General features: G+C 41.8%; 1 long non-coding RNA gene across 1 annotated transcript in view; it reads right to left on the bottom strand.

Moving 5' to 3' along the window:
• LOC132816666 (uncharacterized) overlaps positions 1-24606 on the bottom strand; it is a 103552-nt gene extending 78946 nt beyond the window's left edge. The window contains exon 1 of the long non-coding RNA XR_009644814.1: positions 24534-24606. This is a non-coding gene — a long non-coding RNA (uncharacterized LOC132816666). The remainder of the gene's footprint in view (positions 1-24533) is intronic.
• Between the last annotated feature and the right edge of the window lie 883 nt (positions 24607-25489).

The following is a 25489-nucleotide window of genomic DNA, read 5'->3' as shown; positions in this document are numbered from 1 at the left end:
TAAAAAGAAATTACTTAAATAAGAGTTCATCTTCTGTTTAAACTGGGGTCACACATGACTCCAGGACTTCTGTAAGATGTTCCAGTTCTCAAGGAGTCCCACTCCGGGAACAGCCTTGACAATGCTGATACCCCAGGAGAAATATTAGAGTCATTCCCTATAGTACAATAGTGATTACAGTTCAGAAATGCTTCACTGGGTCCAAAATGTTTTTAGCTTTCTAAGATCATGGAAGATACTATGTAAGTTCTTCACTATCTTGCCATAACTATCAGCTCCCACTAGCCCACATTTCCACAGCCATCCCAAATCGCACAATATCCAGGCTTTCTGATGAGCAGTTAGTGAGGCCACTAGTTGGCTCAGCCAATTGACATATGACAGGGTATCTCACAAATAGCAGAGTAACTCACCTCTTGCCACAGGCTGCAAGAGCTTTATTCTTCCCTGTGGCTAAAGCAGGATTTAGAGCCAGCCAATTTGAGTGAGTAATGTCCACCTAATGCTTGAAACTGGAGAATTGCAAGAGAGTTATAATCCATTATATTCCCAAGAGATGCAAAGCCATGCCCCAAAATCTGAGTGTATCAGGACACTCCTTGTATAAACCTTGTGCAACAACAATGTAATGGCTTCATAAAAAATATATCTGTACTTTCAGAAAAGAATTCAATATCAAACAATAAAAGGTATTGGTCCTTTATTTTCCCTAAGTGAGTTCAGATGGATAAATAAGCAGAAAGTCATGCACAATTCCTCTGAATCTTGCTAGAACAAACTTTTTTTATAAGAGATACACTGGGTCCAGGGAGAAAATGAATTTCACATCAAACTAGCTTAACTTTTCTGACAGAGTATTAATGGCTGGTGTGTGATAATGGCATGGATATATCACCAAGGGTGAGAACCAACCTGATTGAGGCCAGGGGCACTCCAGAGTAGTGGGCAGATATTCCTGGCCACCAGGAGTTTGTTACAACTGAGGCTTGCTGGAAATTTTGAGCCTTTTTAGACTTTATTGTCTCATGGTTCCATTCCATGACTCCACAGGGTTACTCTCTTTTAGCTGCTACAGAGTAACATTAACAGTAGACATTGATGTGGACTTTAATGTCCAACATATTTATATGAATAAATGAACAGGCAAATAAATAAGGATACGGTATATTTACAGCAGTACTGTACTTTAATAATTCATTGAAATGAAGGAAATAATATAATTGTCCTCAGTTTTGCATTATACATTTTATAAGTCCAAAGACAGGATAGATTTTTAAGATCTTAACAACTGCAGGAATTAATTTCTGCATTCTCCTCAAAAATTCCAGAAAACAGAAAGAGCTCACAATTAACTGGAAATAGTTGCTTCTGAATCATGCATAACTATCAGAATGAGTTTCATGGTTATTGGTGATTTAGTCCTGGGATGTAAGTTTGATTGTAAAGCATTTATTTTCCATCTGCATTTACACCTGCACAGTTGTTACCAAGCAGGCTCCAACTGAATAACTTCCTTTCTTATTTCAGAGAGCAGTGAGAGTCACTTGTCAGTCGGACCAGGTAGGATAGCAGATTGATTCTTCTTTTCATTGGTGAACCAGATGTGCGTGTGTTGGACTGTAACCTGGTGTTGTGAAATTTTACCTTTGTTTGTACAACATTTTTTATGTTTCGTTTGATTCCAGGTTTATTAATTACTTGAAGCCCAGTAATAACATTTTCAGCTTGGGTTCCATTGAGGGCACATAGCTCCTGACCCCATATGACAGCCTTTGTCCAAACATGGGAGAAATTGCTGAACTTGTGATGTGAAGCGAGAAGCCCTCAACATCGAGGTGACATGTTGATTTAGCATAACATCAAGGAACTCTAGAAAAACCCATCATTGGAAATCTGGGAAAAGTCTCCACTGTTGGGAGTCATGCTAGTAGAAAGGAAGATGCTTGTTGTAGTCAAATGTCGATCATCTCAGCTCCAGGACATCACTATCGGAGACCCTTAAGTTCTTGTCCTAGGTACAATCATCTTTAGGTGCTTCATCAATGATCTTCCTTGCATTAGGAGATCAGACATGAGGAGTTCACTGATGACTGTATAACGACAATTTGCAACACCTCAGATACCAAAGCCATTTCTGTCCACATGCAGCAAGACCTGGTCTACATTCAGGCTTGTGCTGATAAGTGGCAAGTAACATACATGTCACCCCATGTGTATGGAAATGACCATCTCCAACAATAGAGAATCTAGCTTTCCCCTTTCTCATTCAATGACATTACCATCAGTGAATTTCCCAGTATCAACATCCTGGGAGTTACCATTCACCATAAACTGAGCTGGACCTGCCACATAAACTCTGTGATTACAAGAGCAGGTAAAAGGTTAAGAGTTCAGTGGTAAGTAGCTAATCTCCTGAATCTTCAGTGCCTGCCCTCCACCTACAATTTAGAAGTCTGTAGTGTGACAGAATGCTGTTTGGATGATCGCAGCTCCGAAATACTAAAAAAGCTGAATACAATCCAGGTAAAGGAGTGCATTTCATTGTCACATCATCTAAAACCTTCATACCCTTCACTGCTTATGATGGCAGCAGTGCATGCCATCTACAAGATGACTGCAGAAACTCATCAAGATTCCATGCACTGTATCTTATAATCTTGTGGCTTCTGCCATGTATAAGCCCAAAAGCAGCAACGACATGAGAACACTACCATATGTATGTTTCCCTCCAACCCATTCACCATACTGAGTTTGAAAAAAGTTGTGGTTCATTTAGTGTCACTAGGTCAACATTCTGGATCTCCTTTCCCCATGGCACTGTGGGTATAACAAACCAAATATACCCACAGTTAACAAAAATGCAACTCACCATTACTTCTTAAGGGGAATTAGGGATGAGCTGTAAATGGTTGCTGAGCAAATGATGCCCATTTGTTGTGAATGAATAAATAAATTGAAAAGTAAGATCTTTCCGTAGTCATGGTGGGATTCGATATGTCTCCACAGCATTAGTCCAGGTCTCTGAAATTCTAATACATAGGGAAGGCAATGGCCACATGGTACTTCTGTGAGACAATTAATCCAGAGAATCAGGCAAGGTTTTGGGGGCTTGGTGTGAAATCCTGCTGTGGCAGATGATCAAATTTGAATTGAATAAAATAAAATCAAGAATTAAGGGTTTAATGATGACCCTGAAACCATTGAGGATTGTTGGGGAAAACTCATCTCATTTACTAATGTCCTTTAGGAAATGAAATCTGCCGTCCTTACCTGGTCTAGTCTGCATGTGACTTCACACCCACAGAGATATGGTCAGCTCTTAACTACACTCTGCACAATTAGGGATGGGCAATAAATGCTGCCCTAGCTAGAGATGCCCATATCCTGAGAATTAATGTTTTAAAAAGCAGAAAATAATGCGCACATTAATGATAGGGAGATGCAAAAATTCAGACAGACCATTAGAGCAGTCAGCAGTTATTGAAGGGGGAGATGCATAGAAAATGTAGGGGAAGAAAGCAGATAAGAAAAGTATGACAAAGTTAGCCTCATCCTGGACATACAGAAGAAGACATTGCTATTCACTGTCCTCTTGTGGTTGAATTGTTCAATACAAAACTAGCCCACAAGACAGTAACTTCCAAGACAGGTGCATTTCCACACAATGTTGCCCTGGACTTGCAGTTGAGAGTTAGAACTTCTTGAAGGCTATTGGAGCAGGGGCCTGCAAACTAATTTATTCTCCTTGATGGACCAGTTAAATTTATTGATGTATTCAAAATATGTCTGTGAGTAAAATTTTGAATAGTTCTGAAGACAGCTGGCAACATTTCTCTGTCAGACTAGTTGCGTGGAGGTAATGATTATATCGGTGACAAGTCATAGAGTTATCGAGATGTACAGCATGGAAACAGACCCTTTGGTCCAACCCATCCATGCCGACCAGATATCCCAACCCAATCTAGTCCCACCTGCCAGCACCTGGCCCATATCCCTCCAAATCATTCCTATTCATATACCCATCCAAATACCTCTTAAATGTTGCAATAGCTCATTCCTTACACGCACCACCCTCTGCATGAAAACGTTGCCCCTCAGGTCCCTTTTATATCTTTCCTCTCTCACCCCAAACCTATGCCCTCTAGTTCTGGATTCCCCAACCCCAAGGAAAAGACTGCCTATTTATCCTATTCATGCCCCTCATAATTTTGTAAACCTCTGTAAGGTCACCCTCTCAGCCTCTGACACTCCAAGGAAAACAGCTCCAGCCTGTTCAGCCTCTCCCTATAGCTCAAATCCTCCAACCCTGGCAACATCCTTGTAAATCTTTTCTGAACCCTTTCAGGTTTCACGACATCTTTCCAATAGGAAGGAGACCAGAATTGCACACAATATTCCAACAGTAGCCTAACCAATGTTCTGTACAGCTGTAAAATGATCTCCCAACTCTTGTACTCAATACTCTGACCAATAAAGGAAAGCATACCAAACACCTTCTTCACTATCCTATCTACCCACGGTAACAAGGAATAGTTGAAATAGAAAAGCATTTAAATTAAAAAAGTGATCATGCTTTTCATAGTTCAAAGACCTTAAGTGTTTGAAGTCCTGAAAGTGGAAAGGTTTGGACTAGATTAGATTACTAACAGTGTGGAAACAGGCCTTTCAGCCCAACAAGTCCACACTGACCCACCGAAGCGCAACCCACCCATACATTTACCCCCTTACCTAACTCTACAGGCAATTTAGCATGGCCAATTCACCTGACCCGCACATCTTTGTGACTGTGGGAGGAAACCGGAGCACCCGGAGGAAACCCACGCAGACGCGGGGAGAACATGCAAACTCAGTCGCCTGAGGCGGGAATTGAACCCAGGTCTCTGGCGCTGTGAGACAGCAGTGCTAACCACTGTACCACTGTGCCACTGGACTAGCATTTATAAAATTGTTATTGAATTGAATTTATTGTCACATGTACTGAGACACAGTGAAAGGCTTGTTTTGCGAGCAAAACAGCCAGATCACAGAGTTAAGTAGCATAGATAGTGAATAATAGGTAAACAACTGCAAAAACAAAAACAGAGGTACAGACAAATGGTAAGAGTTTGAGAGTCCATTCAGTATTCTAACAACAGTATGAAGAAACTGGCTGGTATGTGTGTCCAGGCTTCTCCCTGACGGTAGACGTTGAAGAAAAACATTGCCAGGGTGGGATGGGTCTTCAAGAATGCTGGCAGCCTTTCCTTGACAGTGGGCCTGGTAGATGAATTCTATCGATGGGAGGTTGGCCTTTGTGATTGTCTGAGCCAAGTTCACCACACTCTGTAACCGTCTCCAATCTTGAATGATACAGTTGCCATACCAGGTATTGGTACATTCAGACAGAATGCTCTTGATGGCGCACCTATAAAATTTGGCAAGGGTATACTCCGTCATGCCAAATTTCCTCAGCTGCCTGACGAAGAAGAGATGTTGTTGGGCCTTTCTAACCTGTGCATCCACATGAAGAGTCCAAGAAAGCTTGCTGTGGATGACCACTCCCAGGAGCTTTACATTCTCCACTCGTTCCACCTCTGTGCTGTTAATGTGTATGGGAGCATGAGTAACATCCTGCCTAAAGCCAATAATGAGTTCCTTGCTTTTGCCGGCATTGAGAGCTAGGTCGTTCTCAGTGCACCATTTTTCCAGCTCTTCCACCTTCCATTTGTAGTCTGTTTTGTCACCATTTGAGACTCGAACAAATATGGTGGCGTCATCAGTGAACATAGAACATAGAACATAGAACATAGAACATAGAACATAGAACATAGAACATTACAGCATAGTACAGGCCCTTCAGCCCTTGATGTTGCACCAACCTGTCATACCAATCTGAAGCCCATCTAACCTACACTATTCCATGTACGTCCATATGCTTGTCCAATGACGACATAAATGTACTTAAAGTTGGCGAATCTACTACCGTTGCAGGCAAAGCATTCCATACCCTTACTACTCACTGAGTAAAGAAACTACCTCTGACATTTGTCCTGTATCAATCACCCCTCAATTTAATGCCATGCCCCATCGTGCTCACCATCAGCATACTTGAAAAAAGGCTCTCCCTGTCCATCCTATCCAACCCTCCGATTATCTTATATGTCTCTATTAAGTCACCTCTCAACCTTCTTCTCTCTAATGAAAACAGCCTCAAGTCCCTCAGCCTTTCCCCGTAAGACCTTCCCTCCATACCAGCAACATCCTAGTAAATCTCCTTTGCACCCTTTCCAAAGCTTCCACATCCTTCTTATAATGCGGTGACCAGAACTATACACAATATTCCAAGTGCGGCCGCACCAGAGTTTTGTACAGCTGTAGCATAACCTCATGGTTCCGGAACTCAATTCCTCTATTAATAAAAGCTAAAACACTGTTTGCCTTCTTAACAACCCTGTCAATCTTGTGGCAACTTTCAAGGATTTATGTACCTGGACATTGAGATCTCTCTGCTCATCTACACCACCAAGAGTCTTACCATTAGCCCAGTACTTTGCATTCAGGTTACTCCGACCAAAGTGAATCATCTCACACTTGTCTGCATTAAACGCCATTTGCCACCTCTCAGGCCAGCTCTGCAGCTTATCTATGTCTCTGTGCAACCTACAACATCCTTTGTCACTATCCACAACTCCACCAACCTTAGTGCTGTCTGCAAATTTACTAACCCACCCTTCTACGCCCTTATCCTGGTCGTTTATAAAAATGACGAACAGCAGTGGACCCAACACTGACCCTTGCGGTACACCACTTGCAACTGGACTCTGCGATGAATATTTCCCATCAACCACCATCTTCTGTCTTCCTTCAGCAAGCCAATTACTGATCCAAACTGCTATATCTCCCACAATCCCATTCCTCAGCATTTTATACATTTTGCAAATGGCATTAGTGATGCAGTCATGGGTATACAGTGAGTACAGGAGGAGGCTGAGTATGCACCCCTATGAGACTCCAGTGTTGAGTGTTAGTGACAATGAAATATTGTCCCCAATCTTTGCTGATTGTGGCCTGTGGATCAAGAAACTAAGGATCCAGTTGCAGAGAGTGGGGCTTAGTCCAAGATCACTAAGTTTAGTAATCAATCTCAAGGGGATAATCATGTTGAAAGCTGAACTGTAGTCAATGAGTAGGATTCTTGCATAGCTGTTCTTGGTATCAAGATGTTCTGGAGAAGATTGATGTATAAGTGATATGGCATCTGACATGGATCTGTTGGTCTGGTAGGCAAATTGGGGTGGGTCAAGAGGAGTGGGGAGGCTTGAGTTGATTAATGCCATGACTAGCCTTTCAAATCACTTCATGACCACAGAGGTTAGGGCCACTGGGCGGTAGTCATTGAGACATGCTGCATGAGCCTTCTTAGGCACAGGAATGATGCTAGCCCTCTTGAAACAGGCAGGGACAGTGGCCTGATGAAGGGAAAGGTTGAAGATGTCCAAGGAGATCTCTGCCAGTTGTTCTGCCCATGCACTGAGTGCACGGCCTGGTACTCCATCTGGTCCCATCGCTTTCCTTGGATTCACATGAAGGAAAACAGATCTGACCTCTGATGCGATGACTGTTAGGATAGGTTCGTCAGGACTTGTCAGAATAAGTGTTACCTCTCCACCGAAATTCTGCTCAAAGTGAGCATAGAAGCATTGAGACGATCTGGGAGGGATATGTTATTGTCTGCTACCTTGCTACCTATGTTATTGTGTGATGTCATTGAGAAAATCCTATCAATCTAAAGCTGCAGTTAAACATTTTTTCTAAAACAGCAGCATTAATAAAAGGAAGCTTATCTCAAGTATTAATTGAATAAAACAATTTAGAACAAGATTTAAGAAAACCTAACAACAGGTCATGAACAATGTGAATATACAATGTTTGGCTGACCAGCTAAATGTTTTGTAATGTTTTCTGGTTTATTTCAGATTTGCAGCATTTTCATCCCTTTACTTTCATTACTGAATAACCTGGATGACTCTCCTCAAGTAAGACATTTTGACATTATTTTTAAAATGTAAAGACTTGTTGGAACTGTGATTCATTCACATTTCAAAGATAGCTTGTTATTAATGTAACCAGGGCTGCACACATTTTTTGAAATTTAGAACATGCTTTTAGTAGACTGGAACAGGTCACAATGATAAAACTCATTACACCTGTCAGTTTCTACAAGTTAGTTTATACAATCCTCCTTCAAAGAGTGATTGAGGGTGTAAAATTTAAATCATAATGATTTTCTTTTATCCATTCACAAAGTTTACTATAGTAATGTCTTGGATGGACAGCCTCAAAACTGCTTCCTCTTCCTGCAGCAACAAAATAATTAATACAAACCTCCAATCCTCCCTCTGATTACATGGTCACATGGTGCAAAACGTAGAACCTGTTACTGGATGACTAAATGGTGGATTTGCTGGAAAAGATACTATTGTGCTCATTTTTGCTGTGGTATTTACAAAGAAGCAGAGGAGTTTGGCATGAGGGAAAATATGCAGTTGAGGAGTCACAAATGTGAAACCGAGTTTTCCTCAGGTTTTGTGGTGGATGATTCCTATCCAATGAAGTGCACAGACAAGGGAAAGATGGTGTTTCATGGTGACATGAGCTCTCTCCCTTAATCGTTTGCCTGATTTTGATCTGATACTTCCTTTCCCAGAGTCTCCTCTAAAGTAAGATTATAATGAAACCATGCTGTAATGTAACTGAATTCTGCTTTGGAATATTACATTGAATATCTATATCCTCTGGGGACCTTTGATTGCTGAAAAATATTCAAATCATAATTTGACCTCATGACATTTTGGAAATGAAGTGGCAAGCAGACTGTGAAGGTCACTTTACAAGTTGAACATTCTTCAAATTTAATGGGTCCTGGGGGAGGGGACATGTATTCATTCAATCAATAATAATTTCATTTTGATTGCTTCACTAAATACATATAATGATTTTCATCCATGTTTTTAGGTGATACGGCGCATACAATAATGGTTAGCTGTTGGGTCACATTCTGTGCTACATCCTGAGAGCTCGTTAGAGGGGAAATCAATTGTCTTACAGCTGTTGCATTTCCTTCATTAGTATTTTTGCAGGATGGAAAAGTGAAAAGATATCACAGTGTCACAGCAGAATGGGAGAAAACTGCAGAGAATTCCAGGCAAATTGACACATACAGTGGGGCATCTCAATGTCTCAGTGGTTAGCACTGTTGCCTCACTGTGACAGGGATTTGGATTCAATTTCATTCTCAGGTGACTGTCTGCATGGAGTTTGCACATACTCCCCATGTTTGCGTAGGTTCCTGCAAGTGCTTTGGTTTCCTCCCACAGTCCAAAGATGTGCACGTTAGGTGGATTGGCCATGCTAAATTGCCCATAGTATCCAGAACTGTGCTCTAGGTGGATTAGCCATGGGAAATGCAGAGTTACAGAGATAGGGTAGGGAATTGGTCTGGGTGGTATGCTCTTTGAACGGTCGGTGTGGATTTGATGGACTGAATGGCCTGCTTTCACAAAGTAGGAATTCTATGATTCTACAAAGGAATGAGTTTATAATTAGGTAGCACTTTCCATGACTACATGATATCCCACAGTGCCTTACAAACAATCAGGACTTTTGAATTGTAATTACTGTTGTCTTTCTTCTGAGATAGTCTCTCAGGATCAATGAGGACTTGTTTCTACTCTGGCTTGATGGGTTGTGAGATGACTAATGCTCCACCTCCAGACACTGCTACATGTGAGACAGATGGTGCTTGAAGGGTCAAGTACATGAAGTATTTGGAGTTTGGATGCCCTCTCCAGCATCTCAATTTCACCTCGGCATGTTTGCGATGAAGCTTCTTGATGTGTTCCTAGCCTTCCTGAAGAAGCCAGACCCATTTTATCAGTCACAAACAATGGACTCCCATAAGTAAGTGGGAATGTTTAATCTTCTCAAGGCAGCTTTGATCACATCCCCAAACCATTTCTAGTGTTTTCCAGGATGTCTCATGCTGTGACCATTCTGGAAAATGCATTTCACTTTGCAAATAACAAGACCCTACAAAGAACAAAATGGAACTGAACATGAGAGATGTTCTGTCTGCAGAAATTTGCAACTGGGTAATGAGTTAGATGATCAGCCATCAGGGTCAAAGGGCCAAATGGCCTAGTCTTTGTTCTATTTTCTATATTTCTATGTAATTCCCTGAGAAAGTGATTTGGTATAATTTATTATTCAAATAATGCTATATAAATGTACGTTGTTGTTGTTTAGCTTTTGAATACACATTATTCTTTGCCTGTTGTAAGTATCGTGATGGATTTGTGAAACTTATTTTTGCGTATAGGTATATAGAAAGCTTAGTGATGGTGACAATTATTAATGAAAATAACTGGGCAAATATTTCAGCCATTTTCAACCTTGGTTGCAAGCCCAGGTCAATTATTTATTATAAATTGTGCCCTAATTTATTTTCTACTTAGAGTCCTAATACTTGACAGGCAATTCGTAATATTGGAGAATGCTCACTGTGTTCATACTTTATGTCCCTAAGACAATGATGCATTAATAAGCAGATAATGATTGTGTAATGTTGACTGAGAGATAAAATTGGCCAGGAGACTGGAAAGGTATCTCCTGCTATTCTTCAAAATAATACCAGGGGGGATTTTACTTGCATTTGTACAGCAGATGGGGCATCGCATTAATGTCTAATCCAAAATCTAGCATCTTTGACAGGATTGCACTGGAAGTGTTAGCCTAGACTTTGTTCTCAAGTCTCTGAAGTGGGACTACAAAACACCAGTCTTGTGACTCAAATGCTGCCGACTGAATCATAGTTGACATCTATGAAACTGAGACTTGCCAGCAAGTAGCAAAATATATAAATAGTGGCCAGAGTCGTTTGTTCACCTTACAAGTTTACCACTGAAATTGGGTACATCAGAGCTATCCTGTTACTTAATGGCAGTGTTGACAGGTCAATATTCTCTGTGTATTGCATATATTCACAGCTGGGCCTAAGGATCTTACTTGCACACCTGAAAAGTGTCCAGTCTACCTTAACTAACCCTGGGAGGGGAAGCTAACACTAACCATTTCACAATACTGCTGCTTTGTAACTATACTTGTGATATTCGCCACTAACAGGATGCTTCAGTCAAGCCATAAAGACATTCTGCCCATCATACAAATGACTAACATGGCTTATGAATTTGACTGCTGGTACAATGCCATACAATGTCTATCTGTCTCTTTTTAAAGATCAGATTGTACCAAACAGCGTGTCCTTTGGCTGTACACAATATGCTGCTTACTTTCTGTACTCAACCAAACCATGTTTGCATAACTCAGAAAACAATGTCTAACCTTAGGATTCCATGATTAAAAAAGACTTCCGGAAAAATCTGGAGTATGCTAAGAATTACACAAATAACCCCAATTCAAGATTACCAATCAGGCTTGCATTTACATTTACTATAAGCTGCATACATTCATATACAGGGACCTGTCCTTTTCATGGAGAAGGAACATGTCCAGACATGTTTTGAATTTAATAAAAACATGTTTGACAATAGGTCCACGGCCCATTTTCCGTGGCAACATCTCAGCCAGTTACAGGAGACATTCAAAACAATTCGGACGTTTTCTCTCATGCAGAATATATCGTTACTCCCTTTGAAATTGGGTATTTCTTTTTATCCAATTATCCAATGTAATAATTTTTTTTTGTATTCATATGAATTATCCTTATCTGATCTGGCCAAGATAGAACATAGGAATTAGAAGCAGCACTGGATCATTTAACCATTCAAGCCTGCTCTGTCACTCACGATGATATTGGCTGATTATCCAGCTCTACAGCCTGCTCCTGGTTCTTCTCCATGACCTTTGATCCCTTTAGCCACAAGACAACCACCTGATGAGGGAGCGGCACTCTGAAAGCTAGTGTGTTTCCAATTAAACCTGTTAGACTATAACCTGGTGTTGTGTGATTTTTAACTATATCCAACTCTTCCTTGAAATCATACAATGGTTTGGCCTTGACTGCTTTCTGTGAGAATGGGTTCCACAGACACACCACTCTCTGAGTGAAGAAATTTATCTTCATCTCAGTCCTAAATGGTTTATCCTTATCTTTAAACTGTGAGCCCCTGGTTCTGGACTCCCTGACCATTGGCACCATCCTTCTGCATTGAACCTGTCTAGTCCTGTAAGAATTTTATAGGTTTTTCTAAGATTCCCAACACCCCCATTCTTCTAAACTCCAATAAATACAATCCTAACTGATTCCTCATATGTCAGTGATGCCATCCAAGGAATCAGTCTGGTAAATCTTTGCTGCACTCCCTCTATAGAATGAATGTCCTTCCACAGATAAAGAGACCAAAACTGCTCATAATATTCCAATTGTGTCTCACCACCACCCTGTATACTTGCAGCAACACATCCCTACTCCTGTATTTAATCCTTTTGCTATGAAGGCCAAAATACCATTTGCCTTCTTGACTGCCTATTGCAGCTGAACACTTACCTTCAGTGATCAGTGTACAAAGACATCCAGGTCTTATTGCACAATTGTAGCCATTCTGACAGTAATTCACCTTCCAGCCATTACACTTAAAGTAGATAACTTTACATTTATTCACAATAAACTACACTGTTATGCATTGGTCCACTGACTCAAGCTTTTCAAATCATATTGCAACATCTCTACATCCTCCTCACAGCTCACCCTTCCACCCAGCTTTGTGTCATCTGCAAACTTGAAGGTATTATATTTAGTTCCCTCATTTAAATCATTAATTCATATTGTGAATAGCTGGGGTCCAGGCACTTATCTCTGTTGCATCCCACTAGTCACTGCCTGCCATTTGGAAAAAGACACATTTATTCCTACTCTTTGTTTCCTGTCTACTGACCAGCTTTCTATCTATTTCAACACATTGCCTCCAGTCACATGTGCTTTAATCTTAAGTCTAATCTCTTATATGGGGCTCTGTTAAAAGTCTTCTGAAAGTCCAAATAAACTATATCCACAGGGTCCCCTTCATCTAATCTATAAGTTACACCCTTGAAGAATTTCAGTAGATATGTCTTGCTTTTGGTAAATCCATGCTGACTCTGTCTGATCTTGTCACTATTTCCCAAGTGGTCAGCTATTATGTCTTTTATAATGGATTCTAACATTTTCATCACGGCTGATGTCAGGCTGACTTGTCTATGATTCCCAGTTTTCTCTTTGTCTTTTTTTTAAAATGGAAAATGCGCACTAGCTGCCCTCCATTCTGTGGGAACTGTCTCAGAGTCTATTGAATCTCAAACGATGACCATCGATGCATCTACTCATTCTCGGACCACTTCTTTAAACACTCTGGAATGCAGTCTGTCAGCTGATGTGACTCCATTATGTGATTGACAATAACTGATCTCTGAAATGGCTTGGCAAGTGAAGGACAATTAGGAATGGGCAGAAAAAGACGGCCTACACAGTGATGCCCACATTCCAAGAAATAATAAATAGTTCTTGATGAGTGTAAGACAGAGAGCCTTGACAGCATGCCCCTTTAGTCAACAATTTGTTGGACTGCCAAGTGACTACTAAATGATTTTCTGTTCACTCTGTGATTAAAACTATTCCCAAATGAAGAATATTCTAACTTGTCATTATTACTTAACTTCATTTTATGTTTAACAGTTGATATTACCCATTACATTCTTGCAGTCACTGCAGAGGACTTAGTTTGGGGAATGCTTCTTGACAGTTACATTCTTACTTTATATTTCCAACCCCTTAATAAAATGTTGAACAGCTAGATGATCATCAGGCGTTGTACATGTCAGTGCAAAGCCTACGCAATGCAGGAACAGGCAGCTATCATTTCAGCAGATAGGATTTAGTACAGTGCGCGGCTTCTAAAACAAGTGGCAGGTTAATAGAGAAATGATCTTTCAGTAAACGTTTGGATGTCGCTGTCAGTTCTCCTATCAATGCCATATAATTTCATTTCTGACTCTTGGGTAATGTCAAGAAAGCTTTTCTGTGTTACAGATTGGTTCGAACTTTGCAATTTCCAAGAAATCATTCCTCCAGCTTATTTAACTGATACTTCTCAGCAAAATGTTAACGTATCCATTATCAGCCACTACTCAATGTTAACTCAAACAACACTGCCTTGTCTTTTGATGGGGCATTTTTCAGTCTTTTAGACCATCCAATTAATTCAGCACTGTCTCGTCGTAACATCTTGCCAGGATTGGAGCAGTAGCTTTTGGAATAGGTCTGCTGTGCTCATTTATACCCTCTTGAAAAGAATCTTTTGATCTGTTATTCTGTTGTCTTCTTCTTTGACCTTTCACCAGCATTATATTTGTGATTTAGCCTCTCCTGCATTCCACTTCAAAATGGGCTTTCCTTTTTAGTTCTTGCCAGATCTCTTCACCCCTTTCCCTACCTAAGACCTGTTAGATCTCAAACTAGTCCAGCTCTTATGAAACTTTGATCTGATTTTACTTCACTCTTATACTCATTCAGCTATACAGAGTTAAATTGGGCCACATTAGATTACCTACAGTATGGAAACAGGCCCTTCGGCCCAACCGACCCTCTGAAGAGTAACCCACCAAGACCCATTCCCCTTGACTAACACTGTGGGCAATTTAGCATGGCCAATTCACTTGACCTGCACATCTTTGGATTGTGGGAGGAAACTCACACAGACACAGGGGGAATATGCAAACTCCACACAGACAGCTGCTGGAGGCAGGAATCGAACCCAGATCCCTGGTGCTGTGAGGCAGCAGTGCTAACCATTGAGTCACCCGTGCCACCCTTTGTTTGCGTTTCTTTCTCTAAACCACAGTTGGACCTCTGAATATTTCCAGCATTTTCTACATTTAGAAGCAATTACTACGCTGCTCACCTTGTGTAAAATGACTGTTAAAGCTTAGTAAGTTGTTTCCTCCTTTAGGATAGGCTGTGTCGCATATTGCAAAGATTTGCACCAAAAACAGTATCACTGAAGTAAATGGGCTGACATATTAAACAATGCAAAACGTAATAGCGTATACCTCCTGTTAATCCATGAAGCGAATAACAATCCACTTACTATCTCTGCTTTTGTGAGAATTTCTTTTAGTCATTTGTGGATTCGGGGTATGGGACAAGTGGAAGAAATTGGGATTAGCGGACTTTGAGTTGTAGTTATGGCGGTTCACTCTCGACCTTTTCTGCACTGTCCGAATTTATAAATCTATGTGTTGCTAAATATGCCAATATGTATTGCCTATTCCCCCTTGCCCTGGAGAAGGTTGGAGTGAGCTGCTTTCTTGAACCAAGATACACTTTGAGGTGAATGTCCACCCTCAGTGTTTTTAGGAGGGAAGTTCCAGGATTTTGACCCATCAACAGTGAAGGTACAGCAATATAGTTACAAGTCGGGTTGGTGTGTGGCTTGAAGAAAATCTTTCAGATGAAGGCGTTCCCATTGCATCGGCCAACCTTATCCTTATAGATGACAGAGGTTGTAGGCTTACAAGGAGGAATCTTGATGAGCTATTATATAGTAACTTGTCGATGTTATATACTGCTGCCATTGAGAGTTGGTGATGAAGGCGAATTTGGAAGGTGATGGATAAGGTTCCAATCAAATGAACAGCTTTGTTCTATTTGGCAGAAGTGTGGACTATGCTGAGCTTAGCTATCACAAAACAAACTCGCCACTCATCATCCTAACTACTGATGATTAGTACCTATGTGTCAACAATTTATGGGGAAATTGTAAATAAGCAAAGCTAATTTTGTTGGATTCTAATCCCAGATTGTAACCACAATACTCTAAGATTGCATTTATGCTGGCAGATGCAATCTAATAGGAATAAATGCAAAGTTGTCCACTTCAGGGGGAAAAGTGAACTGGCAGAGTATTATTTCGATGGTGATAGATTGAGTAATATTGATGTATGATGGGATCTGGTTGTCTTTGTGTATGCAGGTGCAGCAGGCAGTTAGGAAAGGAATTTTGTTTTTAGTCATACATGGGACATGGGCATCACTGGCTTGTCAGCACTTGTTGCTTGCCCTGACTTGCCTTTGAGGAGGTGGTGGTGAGCTGCTTGCTTAAACCATTACAGTCCATATACTGCAGATTGACTGACAATGCCATTTGGGAGGGAATTCCAAGATTTTGACCCAGTGACAGTGAAGGGTAGGGAATATGTCTCCAAGTCAGGAAGGTGAGTGACTTGGAGAGGAACTTGCAGATGGTGGTGATCCTAGATATTTGCTGCCATTGTCCTTTCAGATAGAAGAATGTTTGAGTAGACAAGCACAGATGTCTAAAATCAGCTGTACAGAGTCTTGGTGTGACTACACCTGGAGTGGTGTGTGAAGTTTTGGCCTCCTTGTCTAGGAAAAGATATATTGTCATAACTCGGAAGTGCCTGTGTTGGACTAGGGTGGGCAAAGTTAGCAAATCACACAATGCCAGATTAGAGTCCAACAGATTTATTTGGAAGCACTAGCTTGCAGAGCAAGTCTTCTTCATCAGGTAGTTGTGGAGGTTACAGAGTTTATAATCAAAGGAGTCCAGTGTCATGGGTATGTGATACCGTAAACAATCTTAGACTACAACTTTCATCTTTTATAATGAGATATGCTGATTTCTGTTCTTTCATATGTAAATCCCAGAACTTCTTTTAAATTAAATTGTCAAGAGAGCTCAGGTTTTTAAACAATAGGTGTGGAGTCTGTCTGTGTCTCAACGTGATATCATACAGAGGATTTTTCTGGAAAGTTTTACAGAGTTTTACATGGATTCATGCAGCTTTTGAAAAAAATAAAATGCAATTCTGCAAAAACAAATTCACCCGAAGAGCTTACATGTGTGTACATGTCGGAGTGATAGAGTATGTGTGTCTGTGTGTGTCTGTGTGTGTGTGTGTGTGTGTGTGTGTGTGTGTGTGTGTGTGTGTGTGGGGGGGGGGTCACCTGCAGTGTGACATGAACCCAAGGTCAGAAGACACAGAATTTATAGCAAAAGTTTGCAATGTGATGTAACTGACATTGTAATTTGAAAAATGCCTTGATTGTTTGTTAAGTCTCTCATCTGTTAGAATGACTTCTTTCATATGTAAGTCACAAAACTTTTTTAAAAACGTACATTCTCAGGTTAACTTTAACAATTGATGTCAGCCAGATAATGTGTTGAAGGTGTTCGCCCCCTGTATGCTGTTGGCTGTGCCATAATATTTAGACTGATTCTAATCTAAAAAAGTGAGTCTTACATGCATTCATGCAGATTTGAGCAAAGTATAATGTAACTCTATAAGTACGAATCCACCCCACATATGTATATGTGTGTGTGTGTGCGCATATGGATTTGTGTGTGTGTGGCGGGGGGGGGGGGGGGGGGGGGGGGGTTGGGAGTTGTGAGTGTCTGTGAGATTGTATATGTGTATATGTGTGTGAGTGTGTGTGTGTGTGTGTGTGTGTGTGTGTGTATGTGTATGTGTGTGTGTATAGTGCAATGGTGGTCACCTGTAGTGTGAACCCAATGTCCCAGTTTGAGGCCATCCCTATGGGTACCGAACTTATCTATCAGCCTCTGCTCGGCACTTTTCGCTGCTGCTTATCCTAAAGTCTGCTTTGGAGGATGGTCACCCGATGGTCCATAGTTGAATGTCCTGGACCGCTGAAGTGTTCTCCAACTGAGAGGGAACACGCCTGTCTGTTGATTGCTGTGCGGTGCCCATTCATCCGTTGCCGTAGCCTCTGCTCGCTTTCACCAATGTACCATACCTCAGGGCATCCTTGCCTGCAGCATATGAGATAGCCAATGTTGGCTGAGTCACATGAGTACCTGCCACGTATATGATGGGAGGTGCCCTCACGCATAATGGTGGTATCCATGTCCACACTCGGACACGTCTTGCAGCACCTACTGTGACAGGGTTGTATGGAATTGTCCTGAAAACTGGGCAGTTTGCTACGAACAATGATCTGTTTGAGGTTTGGTAGTTGTTTAAAAGCGAGCAGTGGAGATGTGGGGAAGGTCTTGGTGAGGTGCTCATCCTCATTGATAATGTGTTGCAGGCTGTGAAGAACATGGCATAGTTTTTCAGCTCCTGGGAAGTACTGGAACATGGAGGGTCCCCTGTCAGTTGCAGCACATGTCTGTCTCCTGAGGAGGTCATTACGGTTCCTTGCTGTGGAACTGGAGATCAATGAGTTGAGCATTGTACCCCGTTCTTATGAGGGCATTCTTGAGTACTTCCAGGTGCCTGTCTCTCTCTTGAGAATGTAACTTAAAAGCAGGTCTGGGATTTACATATCAAAGAACAGAAAACAGCATATCCCATTATAAAAGATGAAATTTTTAATCTAAGATTGTTTACTGTATCACTGTATGACATTGGACTCATTTGGCTATACATTCTGTGAGCATGATCTTAGTCTCCATAACCACCTGATGAAAGAGCGGTGCTTCAAAAGCTAGTGCTTCCAAATAAACCTGTTGGACTATAACCTGGTGTGTGATTTTTAACTATATTGTCGTAGAGGGAATACAGCAAAGTTTCACCAGACTAATTCCTAGAATGGCAGGTTTGTCATATGAGGAGAGATTGTGTTATCTGTGCCTATTTTAAATGTGGCTATTAAGATTGAGAGCGATTCTCATTGAAACTTTTAAATTATGGAAAGTGTTGGACAGCCTGATTTCAGGGATTCATGTTTCTCCTGGCAAGGGTGTCCAGAACAAAGGGTTATGGTCTCAGGATGCATGGTAGGCCATTTTGGACTGAGATGAGGAGAAATGTCTGAATTCAAAGGTTAGTAAACCTATAAAACTCCCCACCACAGAAGGCTAAGTCACTAAATCTATTGAAGAAAGGAATAGGTAGATTTCTGGAGACTGTAGGTGTCTCGGCGTATGGAAGATGTCAGGAATATAGGGTTGAACTGGAGAACCATCAATGAACATGCCATAGACTCATACAAGCATTGAGTCATACAACATGGAAACAAATCTTTTGTCCAACCAGTCCATGCCGACAATGTTCCCAAACCAAACCATTCGTATCTATCTGTGCTTGGCTTATATCCCTTCAAACCTTTCCTATTCATGAACGTATCCAAATATCTTTTAAAAGTTGTACCTGCATCCACCACTATTTCTGGCACAAACCACTCTCTGTGTAAAAAGGTTACCCCTCATGTCCTTTTAAAATCTTTCTCCTGTCACCTTAAAAACATGTTGCCGATCTTTGAACTGCCCCAACCCTCCAGAAAAGACCCTTGTCATTCACTTTATCTATGTCCCTCGTGATTTCATAAACCTCCATAAACCTCACCCCTCAACCTTCTATGCTCCAGTGGAAAAAGTCCCAGTTTTTCCAGTCTGTATTTATATCTCAAACCTTTTGAATGTTGAATGATGAAGTGGGCTGAATAGCCTACTCCAGTCCTATTTTCTTCGATTCTATAATTCTATGGCACTACTGGGTTGAATCTTTGACCGCATTCTAATCCAGTGAGACTTCAAGTTCAGGTCCGGTGTTTGAGACAATTATGCCGTGGGCAACTGTCCACAGAGATCAATTTTAAGGTAGAAAATGTGGATGTAAACATCATAGAATTATTGCTTTCAAATGTTCAGGACTTAATCCTCTTATATAATCATGATAAAAGAATCTACTTTAAGCAAGTGATCTCACTTCACAAGATTACGTTTGTTTCCAAAAAGAAAGCCAGCTTCCACCTCAAATGGTTGAAAACAATGAGTTGGTCTATTATTTAATATTGTTAATATTCTCTAAAATCAATATTCGTACTTAAGTAATGGGTCTTATGCTGGAACAGCAGGCTGGCTAACGATGACAGATTAGGTTTTTTTCACTGAAATGGTTTTTAACAAATACACAGTCTCTGTGATATAATTAAAACTGGGAAGCATCAACATGTGTCTGTTGTGAGATGTTAATTCAATGACTATAATACATGGCAGCTTCCCTAAAGCAACCATAATCCTGCATAAAATGCTGTTCAAACAACTGGGTAATAAATCTTTCCTATACTATATCCTGAGGCACAGTTTTTTTGGGGGGAGCAATCAGTTATCATTCAGTAAACACTGATTACAATTGAGTTTTAAATCCTTCAGTATGTTTGTCAGTGGATGTTTCCTGGGACATTAAAGAACTGAACAAGATTTGCTTTAGGAACAGGTGTAGGCAAATTGGCTGTTTCACCTGTAGTTTACACAGGCATCAATCAATGCCATTGAAAATGCTGGAAGTGTTTTTTGATGACAATTGGAAAATCGAGCATGAGGTTATTTTTTTGTCCACCTTTTGAAGCCTGTCTTTCAATAAAAATAATATTCTATTTAATTTCCCTTCTCCCAGTCTTCTTCTGTCCAATTCTGAAAGTCTGGACCTTACTCAGAGCTCTGCAAGGAGCAAAATAACATGAGAGGCTTATTCAAAATGACCAAGCTTTTGTTGCTCAGCCACTGTTGTGTTTAGTCCTGAGGAAGTGCAGCATAACACCAGCTTTCAGAATAATTTGTGTCATACAGTCATACAGCATGGAAACAGATCCTTCAGCCTAGCTTCTCCATGTTGACCAACTAAGCTAGATCCATTTGCCTGTGTTTGGCCCATCTCTCTCTGAACCTTTCCTATCCATGTATCTGCACAAATATCTTTTAAGTGCTGCAACTGTACCTGCATCGACCTCATCCTTTGGCTGTTCGTTCCATAAGTACACCACCCGATGTGTAAAATGGTTGCCCCTCGGTCCTTTTTACATCCTTTTCCTTTCACCTTAAACCTATGCCGTCTAGTTTTCGATTCCCCTACCCTGGGGAAATGACCTTGGATATTCACCTTTTCTATGCCCCTCACAATTATGTAAACCTCTACAAGGTCATCCCTCAGCCTCCCACACTCCAGACAACGACATCTCAGCCTATCCAGCCCCTCCTTACAGTCTCGCTAACATTCTTGTAAATCTTTTCTGCATCCTCTCCAGTTTTATTACATCCTTCCTACAGCAAGGTGACCAGAAATGCATGCAGTTCTACAAATGTGGCCTTACCAATGCCTTGTACAGCTGTAAAGTGGCATCTCAACTCCTGTACTCATTATTCTGACCAATGAAGGCAAGAATGCCAAACACCTTCTTCATCAGATGGTCTATCTTTGATGCCACTCTCAAGGAACTGTGTACCTGGATTTGAGATCTCTTTCCTTGACAACTCTCCCTAGGGCCCTACCATTAACTGTCCAGGTCCAACCCTGGTTTGTCTTACCAAAATGCAACACCTTGCAATTATCTGAATTAAACTCCATCTGCCGTACCTCGGCCCACTGGCCAAATTGATCAAGATCCCATTTGTACTGTAAGACAACCTTTTTCATAGTCCACTATACAACAAATTTTGGTGTCATTCGCAAACTTACTAACTGTGCCTTCTATATTCTCATCCAAATCATTTATATCAATGATGAACAACAGTGGATCCAGCACCGAACCTTGTGGCACACTTCTGGTCACAGACCTCCAATCTGAACAACAACCTTCTATCATACCCTCTGTCTCCAATCATCAAGATAATTTTGTATCCAATTGGCTAGCTCTTCCTGGATCCCATGTGATCTAACCTCACTAACCAGTCTACCATGTGGGACCTTGTTGAAGGCTTTACTGAAATCCATGCAGTCAAAGTCTACCATTATCTTCTTGGTCGTCTCTTCAAAAAACTTAACCAAATTTGAGAGACATGATTTCCCACAGACAAAGCCATGCTGACTATCCCTACTAAGTATTTGCCTTTCCAAAAACATTGGAGATCCAATATCTCAGAATCCTGCCCAACAACTTACTCACCACTGATGTTAAGCTCACTGGTCTGTAGTGCCCTCGGTTTTTCTTGCAGCATCTCTTAAACAATGGTACAACATTAGCCACCTTTCTGTCTTCCAGCACTTCACTATCACTGTCGGTGACATAAATATCTCCACTAGGGCCCCTGTAATTTCTTCCCTAGCTTCTCACAATGTCTTGGAATAGACTTTATCAGATCCCATTCTGGATCTTGGATATACAAGATTGCAAAAATATCTATGGATTTTCTATTACTACGGTTTGCATTTTTTCACTCTCAACATTAAAACAAATTAACTTCCTATTTGACTCCTTACTACCTGTGAGTAATTGCTGATTCAAAAATGGCTTTCTTTCAAAATTTATCTTCACGATGGACATCCAGTCCCTGTACACCTCCATCCCCCATCACGAAGGACTCAAAGCCCTCCGCTTCTTCCTTTCCCACCGTACCAACCAGTACCCTTCCACCGACACCCTCCTTCGACTGACTAAACTGGTCCTCACCCTGGACAACTTCTCTTTCCAATCCTCCCACTTCCTCCAAACTAAAGGAGTTGCCATGGGCACCCGTATGGGCCCCAGCTATGTCTGTCTCTTTGTAGGATATGTGGAACAGTCCATCTTCTGCAACTACACTGGCACCACCCTCCACCTTTTCCTCCGCTACATCGATGACGGTATCGGCACTGCCTCGTGCTCCCTCGAGGAGGTTGAACAGTTCATCCACTTTTCCAACACCTTCCAACCCGACCTCAAATTCACCTGGACCGTCTCAGACTCCTCCCTCCCCTTCCTAGACCTTTCCATTTCTATCTTAGGCGACCGAATCAACACAGACATCTACTATAAACCGACTGACTCCCACAGCTACCTAGACTACACCTCCTCCCACCCTGCCCCCTGTAAAAACGCCATCCCATATTCCCAATTCCTTCATCTCCGCCGCATCTGCTCCCAGGAGGACCAGTTCCAATACCGTACAGCCCAGATGGCCTCCTTCTTCAAAGACCGCAGATTCCCCCTAGACGTTATCGATGATGCCCTCCACCGCATCTCCCCCATTTCCAGCTCCTCCGCCCTTGAGCCCCGCCCCTCCAACCGCCACCAGGATGGAACCCCACTGGTCCTCACCTACCACCCCACCAATCTCCGGATACAGCGTATCATCCGCCGTCATTTCCACCACCTCCAAACGGACCCCACCACCAGGGATATATTTCCCTCCCCTCCCCTATCAACGTTCCGCAAAGACCACTCCCTCCGTGACTCCCTCGTCAGATCCACACCCCCCACCAACCCAACCTCCACTCCCGGCACCTTCCCCTGCAACCGCAAGAAATGCAGAACTTGCGCCCACACCTCCTCCCTTACCTCTCTCCAAGGCCACAAGGGATCCTTCCATATTCACCACAAATTCACCTGCACCTCCACACACATCATCTATTGCATCCGCTGCACCCAATATGGCCTCCTCTATATTGGGGAGACGGGCCGCCTACTTGCGGAACGCTTCAGGGGACACCTCTGGGACGCCCGGACCAACCAACCCAACCACCCCGTGGCTCAACTCTTTAACTGTCCCTCCCACTCCACCAAGGACATGCAGGTCCTTGGACTCCTCCATCGGCAGAACATAACAACACGACAGTTGGAGGAAGAGCGCCTCATCTTCCGCCTGGGAACCCTCCAACCACAAGGGATGAACTCAGATCTCTCCAGTTTCCTCATTTCCCCTCCCCCTACCTTGTCTCAGTCGATTCCCTCGAACTCAGCACCGCCCTCCTAACCTGCAATCTTCTTCCTGACCTCTCCACCAAAACCCCACTCCGGCCTATCACGCTCACCTTGACCTCCTTCCACCTATCACATCTCCATCGCCCCTCCTCCCTACCTTTTATCTAAGCCTGCTGGACACACTTTCCTCATTCCTGATGAAAGGCTTATGCCCAAAACGTTGAATTTCCTGTTCCTTGGATGCTGCCTGACCTGCTGCGCTTTAACCAGCAACACATTTTCAGCTCTGATCTCCAGCATCTGCAGACCTCACTTTTTCCTTTTCAAAGTTTGTCCTCAGCTTGTATGTGCTGCTGATAATGTTAACAATTGGTGCTCATTCCTAGCTTCCCTGGAGAGGTTAATGGTGAGCTGCTGCTTCCTATTATTTTAATTCATCCAATGAAGATATATTCAGAGGTCCATTAGCTACAGAGTGCCAGGATTAGATTACCTACAGTGTGGAAACAGGTCCTTTTGCCCAACAAGTCCACACCGACCCTCCGGAGAGACACCCAACCCCTTATATTTACCCCTGGCTAATCCACCTAACACTACTAGCAATTTAGCATGGCCAATTCACCTAACCTGCACATCCTCAGACTGTGAGAGGAAACCAGAGCACTCGGAGGAAACCCATGCAGACAAGGGGAGAATGTGCAAACTCCACACAGACAGTCACCTGAGGCGGGAATTGAACCTGGGTCCCTGGTGCTGTGAGACAGCAGTGCTAACCACTGAGACACCATGCCACCCTTACTGACAGTGGAGGAAAGACTGTACATTGTAGCTCCAAGTCAGAATGATGTGGGACTTAGAAGAAACTTGAGTTCGGGTTGATGTCTTACACTCCTCTTACCTTTGTTTTTTAAGGAGCCTGGAGGTCAGACGTTTGGAAGTTGTTATCAAATCGGCCTTGACAATGTGCTGCATTGCATCCTGTGAATGCCACACACCAGAACAGCTATGCACCTTTGGGTGGAGGGAGAATTAACTTTTGTCCACTGTTAAACAGCAGAAACATAAATGTTTACTCAACAGGCAGCAAGGTTAGACTGAACTGCTTCCCAGCCAAAATAGCTGATGGCATCATCATTATAGCACATGATCAGACTCTTAAAGTGACAGTCCACCATATTTGCACAAGTACACATCTTCCTGATAAGAATTTGACGTATTCCTCTTTCTTTCTTTATCTGTTTTCTCTTTGTGTATGCATCTGTATGCATATTGTTTTTTTCTTTCCAATGCTCTCTTGTTCCCCATAGCAATAGGTTATTTAAAACAGCAGAAATTGAGATTGCTGGAGAAACTCAGCAGATCTGGCAGCATCTGTGGAGAGAAAACAGTTAATATTTTAAATCCATTGAACTTCCTCAGAATTCTTGTGCTTTTTTTCTCCACTGATGATGCCTGATCTGCTGAGTTTCTCCAGCAGTGTCTGGTTTGGTTTATTTCAGATCACCTCTTTCCACAGTTCTTTGTTTTATTGCAGTAGGTTATTTGTCTGCCGTTCCAATATCTGGCCACACAGCTTTTGTTTTAACTTCTTGCAGTAGTGCATCCATATCAAGGCTCTCCAGATCATATGAACCAGCATTTCTTATTATTCAAAAAAATCAGAATTGATAGCAATTCATAAAAGCCCTTTTAAAATATTTTTAAACAGTTACTCTCTCCATAAATGTTTCAAAGAAATTATATATTTTCTGAATTGTAATGCTTTTAGATCAGATATCTCCACACAAAATATGACCAAACATTTCCTCTCCTCTTATTAATTTGTTATGTTGAGCCTGTTGTTCCTTTTGGTTA

The sequence above is a fragment of the Hemiscyllium ocellatum genome, chromosome 6, assembly GCF_020745735.1.
Source record: "Hemiscyllium ocellatum isolate sHemOce1 chromosome 6, sHemOce1.pat.X.cur, whole genome shotgun sequence".
NCBI lineage: Eukaryota > Metazoa > Chordata > Chondrichthyes > Orectolobiformes > Hemiscylliidae > Hemiscyllium > Hemiscyllium ocellatum.
This window is presented reverse-complemented; position numbering and strand designations above follow the sequence as displayed.